This window comes from Puma concolor, chromosome C1, assembly GCF_028749965.1.
Source record: "Puma concolor isolate L17-30 chromosome C1, mPumCon1.1.hap2, whole genome shotgun sequence".
Taxonomy (NCBI): Eukaryota; Metazoa; Chordata; class Mammalia; order Carnivora; family Felidae; genus Puma; species Puma concolor.
Window position 1 is genome coordinate 101,311,006 of NC_141674.1, and position 11,385 is coordinate 101,322,390.

The window sequence follows — 11,385 nt, forward strand, 5'->3', positions numbered from 1 at the left end:
ATTTCCCTTTTGATTTCTTCTTTGATCAATTGGTTGTTTAGGAATGCATTGTTTACTTTCTACATATTTGTAAGTTTTTCTGATTTCCTGTTATTGATTTCTAGTTTCACACCGTTGTGATCAGGAAAGATGCTTGGTATAATTGCAAACTTCTTAAATTTGCTAAGATCTCTTTTGTGGCCCAATATGTGATCTATCCTGGAGAATGTTTAGGAGTTCTTGAGAAAAATGTGTCTTCTGCTGCTATTAGATGTCTGTTAGGTCCATTTGGGCTAATGTATAGTTCTAGTCATGTTATCTTGTTGATTTTATGTCTGAATGAGTCATCCATTGCTGAAAGTGGAGTAATGAAATCTCCTAGTATTATTGTATTGCTGCCCATGTGTCCCTTCAGAACTGTTAATTATTTGCTTTGTACCTATATATTTATAACTATTAAATCCTTTTAATGAATTTACCCCTCTATAATTTTATAATAACCTTTGTCTCTTGTTACAGCTTTTGAGTTAAAGCCTAGTTAGTCTAGTATAAGTACACCTCACTTTGCTCTCTTTTGGTTTTTATTTACATGAATATCTTTTTCCATGACTTCACCTTTAGTCTGTGTGTGTCTTTAAAGCTAAAGTGACTCTTATATTGTTGATTTTAGCCATTCTGACAGGTATGAATATCTCATGGTAGTTCTGATTTGCATTTCCCTGATGGTAAGTGATGATGAGCATCTTTGTATGTGTCTGTTGGCCACCTGTATTTTTTCTTTGGAGAAATGTCTGTTCATGTCTTTTGCCCATTTTTAAATGGGATTATTATTATTATTATTATTATTATTTGCTGTTGGGTTGTATAAGTTCCTTTCTATTTTGGATACTAACCTTTTATCAGATATGTCATTTGCAAATATCTTCTCTCATTCATAAGATTTTGTCTTTTAGTTCTGTTGATTGTTTCTTTGTTGTGCAGAAGCTTTGATGTGGCCCCAATAGTTTGTTTTTTGCTCTTGTTTCCCTTGCTTCAGGAGACATATCTACAAAAATGTTCCTGTGGCCAATGTCAGAGAAATTACTGCCATAATTTGGCTCTCTTCAAGGATTTTTATGGTTTCACATTTAAGTCCTTAACCCATTTTGAGTTAATTGTTGTGTATGGTGCAAGAAAGTGGCCCAGTTTTGTTCTTTTGCGCATTGCTGTCCAGTTTTCCCAAGACTATTTGTTGAAGAGACTGTCTTTTCCTCATTGCATGTTCTTGCCTCCTCTATTGAAGATTAATTGACCATATAATGCTGGGCTTGTTTCTGGACTCCCTGTTCTGTTCCATTGATCTATGTGTCTATTTTTGTGCCAGTATAATATCATTTTGATTACTACACCTTTGTAGCATATCTTGAAATCTGGGGGATGGGCAAAATAGGTGAAGACTATTAAGAGTACACTTAATCATGATGAACACTGAGTAATGTATAGAACTGTTGAACCACTGTTTGTACACCTGAAGCTAATATAACACTGTATGTTAACTATACTGGGAATTTTTTTAAAAAGTAAAAAACAAAACAAAACAAAACAAAAAACTGAAGTGACTGTGACTCTCTTGCAGGCAGCCCATAGTTTAGTCTTGTGGGTTTTTTTATCCATTAAGCTTCTGTGTGTCTTTTGGTCAGGGAATTTAATCCATTTATATTTAAAGTATAGTTAAAGTAATTATTGATACATTAGGAATTACTATTGCCATTTTGTTAAAATTTTCCTGGGTGTTTTGTACGTTCTGTATTTCTTTCTTAGTCTCATGCTATATCTATATTTGGAAATTTTGCTCCCCCAGTGATCTGGAACTTCTTGGCTGGATTCCTAGACTCCCACAAAGGTACTTCCCTCTGTGGGTAGTTGTCAAACTCATGCTTCTATGGAAGGATGATGGTAGAAAGGTCCTCCTCCTCCATCTTGCTGATGCTCTATGATGATTTCAGTTCACCTGTTGTTTTAATTGTCAGGGCTTTGCACCTAAGTACCGCAAAATTATGCTATCTTTTTTGTCCTTTCACTCTCAGCTTGTCCTTATCAGTATTTGCTCAACAGAAGTTTGGATGGGAAAAACTGCTGAGTAGTGAGGCCTAGCTCTATGTTTGGGCTCCTCCCAGATTTCAATCTACCATGCCAGTCTATGTACACTCTCATGAGCTCAGAGAATTTACCCTTGACCCAGGTAAGTCTTTTGCTTATGGCAGCTCCCTGCTTAGCCTACTTGTGATGCCTAGTAGAGTCAATGCCCCCAGGGATGAAAGCTACCAGTCTTAGCTACCAGTCTTAGCTCACCTAAGAAGGCTTAATTCTCTCTGGAATTTAATTCATTTGAACTTCCTTGCATCCACAACAACATCCGATGGCTTTAATTAAAAAGCACCACAGACGACTTTAAATCAGACTATAGATTTCTTTTTTCCATTCATCTGGCGTTTTCTGTTGTTGCGGTGGGAGTGATATTAACATCTTTATCCCAACAAGTGGAACTCTGCTTTTGCATTTTTTGAATTTTCTTACAACCATTCTTCATTTTAACCAATTCTCTTCAAATCTCCTCCTTCATTATAGCCTATTTTTCCTTTGGTTTCCTTACTTCTATTTTATAGAAGCTATATCCTCTTGTGTCTTTTGGAGGAATTCTAGGTGGTTTTGTTTCCTGAGAAAAATTATCTTCCTCAAAGCCTTCAGAACCATGTTATATTTTTCCTTATGATAAAGTAATTTTTTATCAGGTGCACATACTTTTTTTTCTCCACTCTCTACTTGGTAGCCAGCAGCTTCCCTCTTTCAAATTTAAGCCTGAAAGCGAAGTTGATGTTTATTGTACTCAGATCAGTTTGAGTTGCCTGAGAGTAATTCATCTAGTAAGGTCTGTTGGACTGAGAAAAGATCTCCAGCTACCACTGTCTTAATTTTGGGCCAATTAGAGGCTGTCAGATAGAGCTTGCAGTTGGAAATACTTTATAGAATGCACTGTTCAGTGCACAGTGTATTTTCTTAACTACTAAGTATGCCAGGTAACAATTCAGTCTTTGTTCATCCTTTTTTACTGTATCCCTGTTGGATACAGGAAGCAGGTTGAATATTGGATGGGATGTTGGGAAAAGAATGCTTTCAACATGCTGACTAAACATGAGGTGAACATAGTGATAGAACCTGTGGCCTGATAATGACAAGCTGTCTCTTGCCAACTTCCTGGTGAAATATAACCAGGAAGAAACACTCAAATCAAAAACAGTAAGTGAACATTGTCAAAGCTGACAATGATGACATATGGTCTGCTTGGCTTCAAGGTGCAGCATCTGAACAGAAAGACAAGATGGTATGAGCTTTGAGTGGATTTTGAATCAAGTTTGGAAAACCCCTGATTTAGAAAGGGCAACAAGGTGGAATAGGAATGCCAGTTTTGACTCCCTGCTCTGGGAGCCTTGGAGTCTCTCCCTGAAGGTGGCTGGGGAGTAGGATAGGGCAGGGGGATGTTAGAGGAGTATTCAGAAGATGCTTAACATGAAAGAAAATGTGAAAAGAGTGGAATGGAAAGGACTGGAAGGGAGGACCCCAGTGGGAGGAGGCCCAGGAGGAAGGAGTGGGAAGAAAAGTTGAACTGAATGGGGATGGGAATATATGGCCCAAGGGAGATGCACTTAGGCAGCAACAGGAATGAAGAAAAAAGAATAGAAAAAGCACCAAAGTGTCAAGATGGAATTAACCATCTTTAGGATTTTGAAAGACACTTTGGTGTTTCTTAAGGTCTTGATGTCCTAAAAGGAGACAAGATGGATATAGGAATAATTCAAATAATAATAATGAAATTAGTTATTCATCAAACACAAGTTGATCCTTACTCAGGCCAAGGTGCTCTGTCACTGTTTAGCAAAAATGAAATGATAAGAAAACAACAACAGAATTCTCAATGAAACTTGAATGCTGGTAAGTGACTCATGCTTCAGGAATTGAGAAGGCAAACAGAGCTCAAATGTCTACCCACCTGGCACTGTGTGCTTGCTGGCATGTTCCATCTGGCATAGGGGGGCTGTCCAGAGATGGGTCCATTAATTATACCTTTCTTCCTCTTATTTATTTATTTATTTATTTATTTATTTATTTATTTATTTTTAAAATTTTTTTTCAACGTTTTTATTTATTTTTTTGGGGACAGAGAGAGACAGAGCATGAATGGGGGAGGGGCAGAGAGAGAGGGAGACACAGAATCGGAAACAGGCTCCAGGCTCCGAGCCATCAGCCCCGAGCCTGACGCGGGGCTCGAACTCACGGACCGCAAGATCGTGACCTGGTTGAAGCTGGACGCTTAACCGACTGCGCCACCCAGGCACCCCTTCTTCCTCTTATTTAGATGCATCTGGTCACTGACAAAAGGGACTTACGTCTCAGGGACGGGACCCTTGCTGCATAGCAGGAGACAGTATTAGACACTATCCCTTTCGCCAGCCTGTAGATCTGGAGAGGGATCCTAGAAAAGGCAGAACCACCCACTCTCAGGACCATTTCTCAGATTTATCTACAAAATAAATCACTTCTCCTTCCTAGAGGGGAGGTCAGCAGTCATGGAAATCCTTCTGCATGAACACTTAAAGGAGTGGGGAAGTAGTGCATCCCCCTAACAAGAGTAAACCAGTAAAATTACTGCATTATGATGGAGTAAGAACTTCAGGATTCCTTTGGGTGCTGGTGATTTCCTAATTCCAACAGAGCAGAGCCTGGAAATCTAATGGAGATACAACAGTGTGGAAGAAAATTGTTGCCCTATTAATGGTATTACCAAAAGAGGTAAGAAAGGTTGCCAAGAGGACTCTAGAGAAAGTACAAAGTCTAGAGACAGACGAGACAAAAGCTGCCTCTTTCCCATTGCATTTCCAGTACTTAGTCCCCTGGGGAGGTGGTCACAGTGGGATTCTCAGGCTGACTCCCTGGCTTGGATTCTATGCTCATCAAGTCACTTCCTGATAATAATTTGGCTTTTTCCATGCAGACTTTCCAACAGCAGAGAGATTGTGCTAACGTAGATACTCGGATTTTATTTCTCACCGAGAGTATATACATCGGCATCTGGTTTCTTGTGGGTTGTCTGATATAATCAGTCCCCCTAAGCCAAATCAACTTTGTATAAACTAAAAGGCTTGAGTTTTGGACTTCGCAAAGCTGAGGACCAGACCCAGATCATGTTTACCACAGCAAGACATGGCAGGTCTCCTCAAATATATGTTGGGTCTTCACCCCAAGTTGAATACCCATGTGTACCACAGACCAGCAAAGGATTAAATAATCGATGCAGCTGTGCCCATGCCTTTGTGTTAAATCTGAGTACGCTATAGTAAATTGTGAAAATTAATGACCCATAATTACATTTTCTGCAGTAGGGTACCTAGAACCAAGTAATTATTACATACAAATAAAACCAGCACGAGCTAGATTTTTCAAAGCCATCACTTCTATACCTCTACCCCTTTCCAAGACCACAAAAGCCATCTCCCTCTACCCTTCCCCAGGCTCCCTGCTTCCCTTTCCGTCTTCCTCTCTCAGCAGCAGTGAACGTTTCCACAACACTAACTGCTTTTAAGGTCTTCGACACAAATGATTGGATTTGGCTCCGAGGCGTTAAACGAAGTGAAAGCCATAAATTTCCTGTCACGAACATGTGGAAGTCCTCTTCCACAGGGAGGACTCCCGCGGTTGTCCTTACTACTCGGAGAAGCAATGCAAATATTTCACAGCCCGAAACGCAACCGCTGAATGTGGCAATAACTCTGCATGTCCCAAGAAGGCCGTGATTTAGAAACGAACGCTGCACATTTCTAACCATAGGAACTTAAAAAAAATAATAATAATAAGTTGTAGAAGTCAGCATCTGCTGAGAACTTTGCTTCGGGATGATGTGATTCCAGGTCGGGGCTGGCTGTTCACGCCTCTTCTGCGAGGGGACCTCTTCACCCTCCAGCACAGAGCTGGCTGGGGCTTTAGTGGTCATGATCAATTGTCCCAGCAGGGTCCGCGCATGGAAAAGCCTTTCTTGGCCTCAGAAGGAGCTCAGCCTGGGAGGTTGGCCTGGGGGCTGACCAAAAGCAAAATAGGAAAACCACTAATAAGATCCAGCTGGAACGAATAGCCTCTGTTTATTTTGGGAAAATAATGTTATGTCATCATGACACATATCGAAATCTTGTGTTTTCGATTGGACAGGCCAGATCCGTGAGCTATATTCAAGCCACAGCAAGAGCTCTTCCGCTGGAAGGTGAATTTATCTGGTTTTGTAGATGTGTCCTTCAGGTGTGCCTTGCGGAAGTAACCATGTCATCAAGAACTTCAGATCTCAAGTACTGGAAACGTAGGGGAGGCTGCTATTTTCCATACAAAGAAATCAGAATCAAAGGAATTTTTAAGAAGGGATAAGGGATGGGTTTGATGGCTGACATCGCTCTCTTGTACCTTTAGAAATAATTCTCCAGGGGGTGGCTCTGTCGCTGAAGCGTCTGACTTCCGCTCAGGTCATGATCTCACGGTCAGTAGGTTTGAGCCCCCTGTTGGACTCTGTGCTGACAGCTCAGAGCCTGCAGCCTACTTTTGGATGCTCTCTCTCTCCTTCCCCCCCACCATCCCTCAAAAATAAATAAACACTAAAAAAAATTTTTTTCAAAAAGAAATAATTCTTCATTCAGAAGGAGGGAGGGATCAACGTTTTAGTGGGTGAAGCATCTGTGTGGTCTCCGTCTGAGAAAATTGGAGAGTAAAAGGGCTGGAAAGCTGTCAGCACAAAGAGAAGACTGCTGAGGAAGGGGCGCCCTATGAGGCATCATGAAATAAACTGCCCTTCTAGGCAGAGGCTAGAGGGTAGAATCACAGAGGCTCTGATTCTGCTGCATGTACGGCAGGATAATCAGCCACCGCGTTACCCTCTCCTCACCTCCAGGGTCCATGCAGAGCTCCTGAGCGTGTGGCCTGCGGGCCAACAGTGGTCCAGAGATGTGTGCTCTCTGACCCACGCAGTGGGTCAATTTTTCAAAACTGAGCATGCAAAACAATACACAAAACTCCAGATTTCTAGTTTCTCTTAAAAGAAAAAATAAATAAATAAGAAGGAACGGGAAGGTGAAGCTGAACTCCTACGCCCCATGACGTGAGCTGGCCCAAGTTCAGTGGCGGCTCGTTACAGACCCAGAGTGGTGTTTGGTGCTGGCGTGTGATGGTGACAGCCAGAGTGAGCAACCTGCTGGGGTTTGCAGTCCAACACCCTCATTCACTCGCTGTGTGCACTTGGGCCAGCTTCGTAACGTCTGTGGAGCTCAGTTTACCAGTCAAAGATAAGACTAGTAATTGTGCTTATCTCATAGGTTATTGTGAAAATTAATCAAAGCAAGTGTGTTTCCGGGAGTGCCAGGTAAAAGACAGTAGTTTTTGAAGGTTATTTATTTATTTTGAGGTCGGGGGGGGGGGGTGGGGGGAACCAGCCAGGGGAGGGGCAGAGACAGAGAGAGAGAGAGAGAGAGACAGTGAGAGAAAATCCCAAGCAGGTTCCACACTGTCACTGGGGAGCCGGACGTGTGAGATCATGACCTGAGCCAAAACCAGAGTTGGACGCTTAACCAACTGAGCCACCCAGGTGCCCCCAAAGTCAGTATTACATAAGTATTTACTGTTATTATAACCTAGTAGTAATGGTTATTATTACTTACTTAATAATTAATTAATTGATTAATTACCTTTCCTTCTAAATTATTTTCATATGTTAATTTATCTACTCTTCCTAATAACCCTATGAGCTAGGTTCTGTTATTATCCAGATTCTGGGGAATGAGGAAACTGAGCCATGGAGAGGTTAGGTAACTTGCCTAACCTTGTCACATGACAAATAAGTGGTGATCTCGATGGTCACGCTATAGAATGTTCTTTTGGGGGGGGGTGCCTCTCCAGTTTGCCATTGTACTCACCATTACATATCCAGTGTGCACCGTACCCCCTTTTTCTATCTCCCCCTCCCCCTCCCCTGGACTCTTTTAGGCTATCTCATTGGCCCCACATGCACTTAATTTGGGGACCCCTAATACAGCAGAGTGGATATGCTCCATATAGCTGACTGCCACTCTCCCATGTAAAGCACCTCTGCCAACAAGGCCTTTATGAAGAACCAAGCAGAAAACAAATGGTGTCTATTTGCCTACTGTCAGGGTCTACTCTAGTAGGCGCACTCTGTGATAGTGAAGGGTGGTCTCACGTGAGCAACATCAGATCACCTGGAACTTGGTAGAAATGCAAATACTCTGGGACCCCACCCCAGACCTCCTGAATCAGAATCTCAGGTGTAGAGAGTCCAGCAACCTGTGGCTTACTAAGCCCTCCTGATTCCAATGCAGGCTAAAATTTGAGAATTGCAGCCTTAGAAGGTCATGTTCTTTTCTGCAAAATAAAGAAATTAAGACTCCAATCCGGAGGGATAGCCATATCCGCTCCTACAGAGTTGGCCCAGAGAAGGATGTGGAATAATTTCAAAACCACTCCAGTGCAAGGACTAGTTGGGAACAACATAGCTTTCCAAAGAAGCTATCAGGATGAAATAGTGGCAAATTGTATGCTTAGGTAATTAATTAAATTACACTTTTATTTGTTGTCATATAAGTGACATGCTTTCCACAGGATGAATCAATTAACATTTAGAGACCATCTGCTCAAAACAATTTTAATTTTAAAATAGTTATTATTTTCTGGCAAGAGTTAGATAAAAGGTCCAAGCATCTGTAGAAGAGGCCAGTGTAAAGGAGAACAGATATCCACAAATTCCCTGTCACAGTAAGCCTGCATCAAGGCCATCCAAAAGTTGCTTTACATAATCACAATCTGTCAGGACTCTGGTTGTAATTGACAGAAACCCAACTCAAACCAGCTTAAGCAAAATAGGAGAAATGTAAAAGTTGTTCTGACTACGTTTAGATCCAGAAGATGAATACGTTTGGGTATAAAATATGCAATGAATCAGAAACAATTTTATACGGCTCAATAAGACCTAGTCAGAAGAATGTTTATAATAACGAAATCTGATTGCCTAATATTTGAGCCAATCCGAATTAGACCCTGCTAGCATGGCTGGATCTTAGGAGGAAATAAGCTAGCGAGACATAAAGCCCACTTATGAGGGTACAGCCTTAGAGGAGGAGGTGGAGAAATGACCTGGCCTTAACAGGAACGGGGAGCATGATACAAGTCTGAGGACTGGACACAGACCAGGCTCCTTGCTGGCTGGTGTAATATACATCCTATTTGGATTATGCCCTGACTCAACCCCACTTCCTGAATTCTCCTGGCCCTACGACTCATCCACTGTCTAAGAGGAGCCATTAGCACAGCATCTGCTATCAGCCCAGTTCATCTGGAGGGAAAGAATGCCCAGACCTTGAAAGCATTCTGCCCTGGCACGGTGGGAGAGGAGATGAGGGTGACCAGGAGTGTGCCACTTCCTTCTCTGAGATCAGTAGCACCTGTAAACAAATCAGTAAATCACTTTTTAGAGCATGTGGCCTAAAGAATGTTTAATCCACTTGAAACTTGTGAGTAGGCCGAGGGATATTTGGCTAAGCTAATTCAGTTGTTCTTCTGAAACCCCATATTAAGGAGTTTGGACTTTATCCTGAAGGTGTAGGGAACACCGAATGATATCAAGAAGAGGCATGAGGGGCGCCTGGGTGGCTCAGTCGGATAAGCGTCCGACTTCGGCTCAGGTCATGATCTCATGGTCCATGAGTTCAAGCCCCATGTCGGGCTCTGTGTTGACAGCTCAGAGCCTGGAGCCTATTTCAGATTCTGTGTCTCCCTCTCTCTCTGCCCCTCCTCTGTTCATGCTCTGTCTCTCTCTGTCTCAAAAATAAACAAACGTTAAAAAAAAAATTAAAAAAAAAAAAGAAGAGGGATGACATCATAAGAGTTTTAGGAAAATCAACTCTGGTTGCTGTGTGGAGACTAGAATTATTATAATATTCAAGGCAACGGTTGACAGTAGTCTGAAAATAGATCATTTTTAACAGATGCTGCTCCCCTTGTCAATTATCAGATCGATAAGCCAAGAACTAATATTTGTTAAAGAGTAAACTTGCATACAACTTGTTTAAAGTATCAGACAAGCTAACGACAAGCTACAGTAGAAGGTTGTCCATTTTTTTTTAAAAATGTAAAGAGTCGCATTAATTGACCTGTGGAGTCAATTAAGCTGATTGGCAAGAATCAGAGCTCACCAGTTACTACCAACTTTGAGTCGTGTTGGTGGCAAAATATGTTCTGATTATTTAATATTTTAAGCAAGTAACCTATACAAAGAAATGTTAGTGGGTCGAGGCAATGACCCGAGAACTTCAGAGCTAAGAAAAACAGGCCTCTTCTACCTATATTTCTGTGACTTCTTTCAACCAGAACCAGGTCTCAGACCATAACCCTAAATATATTCTTGCTACTGGTTACAAACTCAGGCCCGTGACCTCCCGCATGTATTTATCACACCCAGGTATTCTGGAGGCGATAAGAATTCATAAGATTTACATTTGACCAGTTCTTGGGTCACGGAGGAGGGGCGCTCTCCCTTGTTGTCTATAAGTCAGCTCATCCAAAAATAGACTTTTGGTTTGTTTTTCCTTTGGCTTCCTAATGTTCCTGGCAAATCAGGAACTGGGAGATTAATACACATTTGCTTAAGAATGAAGCTTTCAAGACCGGACCCAGTTTATCAACAGATCCTTTGTAAGAGGAAAAAAAATGACTCTCTTCTGAGGATACAGAGTGAAAATCAAATGACTAAGCAGTGGGTGTGGAGAGCAGATTGGGGGGTGGTGGAGGGGAGGCCACTGGGGGGATAGGTTGGGTGGGTTATTGAGGAGGGCACTTGTCGTGATAAGCAATCAGTGTTGTGCGTGGGTGATGAGTCACTGGATTCTCCTCCTGAAACTAGTGTTACCCTATATGTTGACTAGTTGGAATTTAAATAAAAACTCGAAATGAATGAACAAGAAGATTAAGCAGTGGGGAAGACCATGGTATATGCTACATATATTGGAAAATGTTATAGAGACGGTATACGTGTAGCGAACTTTTAGGTCTTAAGAAGGAAACTGCTTTGCCAGTGACATCCAAGTCAGCTGCTGAGGCAGGAAAAGCAACCTCACTACATTCTTTGTATGCCAGCTCCTCTCAGGTTGAGGTCTTGGCCCCCATTAAGTCAGTCCTGGGCTTTTCAAAGGTTTCTAAATCAAGTCCTTCAGAAACTTGCAGTAAAATTTTGTTCTTCTCACTCTTGCCTCAAAGTGATGGTAGCTTCCGGCATTTCCAGACCTTCCTGTTCAGCTGAGTCCTCTAGAGGAGAGTTGTACAATTCTT